General features: G+C 37.0%; 1 protein-coding gene across 2 annotated transcripts in view; it reads left to right on the forward strand.

Moving 5' to 3' along the window:
- The window catches only part of kcnh5b (potassium voltage-gated channel, subfamily H (eag-related), member 5b), a 196,240-nt gene that overhangs the window by 23,638 nt on the left and 170,643 nt on the right, over positions 1-1,959 (forward strand). The window lies entirely within an intron of this gene.

A 1,959-nucleotide genomic window follows, 5' to 3' on the forward strand; every position in this document is an offset into this window, starting at 1 on the left:
GGGGGCGTCTGCAGATGACTGCGCTACGTCTCTCTTGTCTCTGTGTCCATAGTGTTAATACTGTCATTCTAAGTTCATTTATGGCTTCATAACCTCTATTCATGAATTATCTTGTTCTTATGAACTTTCAATCACGTTATTATACATTTTTGTGCTTTGATGTTAAGATGTTGCCACTTTATTATTATTCTTTGTCATATTGTATTTCATTTTCCTTCCTGTGCAAAGGACTTTGAGCTCCTTTTTCTTTCATTATTCATACCCTGATACCCGGTTTGAGGATGGGTCATTTAAAACCCTCTTAATATTATGTTAAGGTATCCACATGGATGGATGGACGGATGGATGAATAGATAGATATATAGATAGATAGATAGATAGATAAAACCTCTACGGGAAAATGATGAATGGTTTAATAAAATCTCAATTAAAAAAGGAAGTAAGACTGGATGAAATGTAACTTGGACAGGTCCCGAAGAAGAAGAGTGGGATCGGAGAGCAGCAGTAGATCAGCAGCGGGGGTGAGGACAGAATTATTCTCCCCAGAGGGATCCCTTGCGAGTGCAAAATATGAGGCGGAGAAGGGCGGAATGGTAAAAATATGAAAAGATCAATTTTAAAATGGCTCAAATGTGCTGACCAATCAGGGGAAGGGGCCCTTATGGAGGCTGGGTACAAAGGAGATGGATGATGACTAAGAACAACTTGGGCAATAAAGTCACAACAACTTCAACTTGTTATAAGTTTACAGAAAGAGCTTTAAAGTGGCTTGAACTGTCTTAAATTCCGTTTGAATTATGGGTAATTGAAACGGCGTGTGAGAACTTATCAATGGCATGTACATAACCAGTGAGCAGAGTGGAGTGTGGGAGTTCTGGACTCCTGAATCGGCTGTCCGTTGTCCATTGATGCAGTGGAGGAGCTTTTGATTGGCTGAAACCGAGAACATTGTGTTCAGGTTGATCCAGGGTAGTGAGTGTTTTAGATTTTATAAAAAGTAATGAAATGGGAAAAAAAAAAAGTAGAATGTCTGAGTTTTTTCACTGTTAGTCGGACGAAACAAGACTTGTAAGACTTCATGTCTGTACACCACTGTTTTCTCACACTTTACATAGACAGTGAAGAAGCATTCAGATCCTTTACTTAACTAGTAACTGAAGCTGTCAGATGAATGTAGTGGAGTAACTGAAGTAACTAGTAACTTAGTAACTGACTGTCAGATGCATGTAGTGGAGTAACTAGTAACTAGTAACTAAGTCTGTCAATGAATGTGTGGAGTCACTAAAGTAACTAGTAACTAAAGTAACTTGTAACTGAAGCTGTCAGATGATGTAGTGGAGTAACTAAAGTAACTAGTAACTAGTAACTAATTACTAAAGCTGTCAGATGATGTAGTGGGTAACTGAAGTAACTAGTAACTAAAGTACCTAGTAACTAAAGTACTACGTAACTAAAGTAACTAGTAACTAAAGCTGTCGTATGAATTGTAGTGGCGTAATTGAGTAACTAGTAACTAAAAAAGCTGTCCATGAATGTAGTGGGTAGCTAAGTAACTATTAACTAAATAACTATTCTCTAAAGCTGTCAGATGAATGTAGTGGAGTAACTGAGTAACTAGTACCTAAAGCTGTCATTGAATGTAGTGTAGACTAAAGTAACTAGTACTAAAGTACACTTGTAACTGCAGCTGTCAGATGAATGTAGTGGAGTAACTAAGTACCTAGTAACTGAAAACTGTCATAGAATGTAGTGGGAGTAACTACAAGTAACTAGTAGAAAGTAACTAGTAACTAAAGCTGTCAGATGAATGTAGTGTGAGTAACTAAAGTAACTATTAACTAAAAGTAACTTAGTAACTAAAGCTGTCAGATGAATGTAGTGGAGTAACTAAAGTAACTAGTAACTACTAACTAAACTAGGTGAATGTAGCGGAGTAAAAAGTAGAATATTTCTCTCTAA

Source organism: Etheostoma spectabile, chromosome 20 (genome assembly GCF_008692095.1).
Source record: "Etheostoma spectabile isolate EspeVRDwgs_2016 chromosome 20, UIUC_Espe_1.0, whole genome shotgun sequence".
NCBI classification, from domain to species: Eukaryota; Metazoa; Chordata; class Actinopteri; order Perciformes; family Percidae; genus Etheostoma; species Etheostoma spectabile.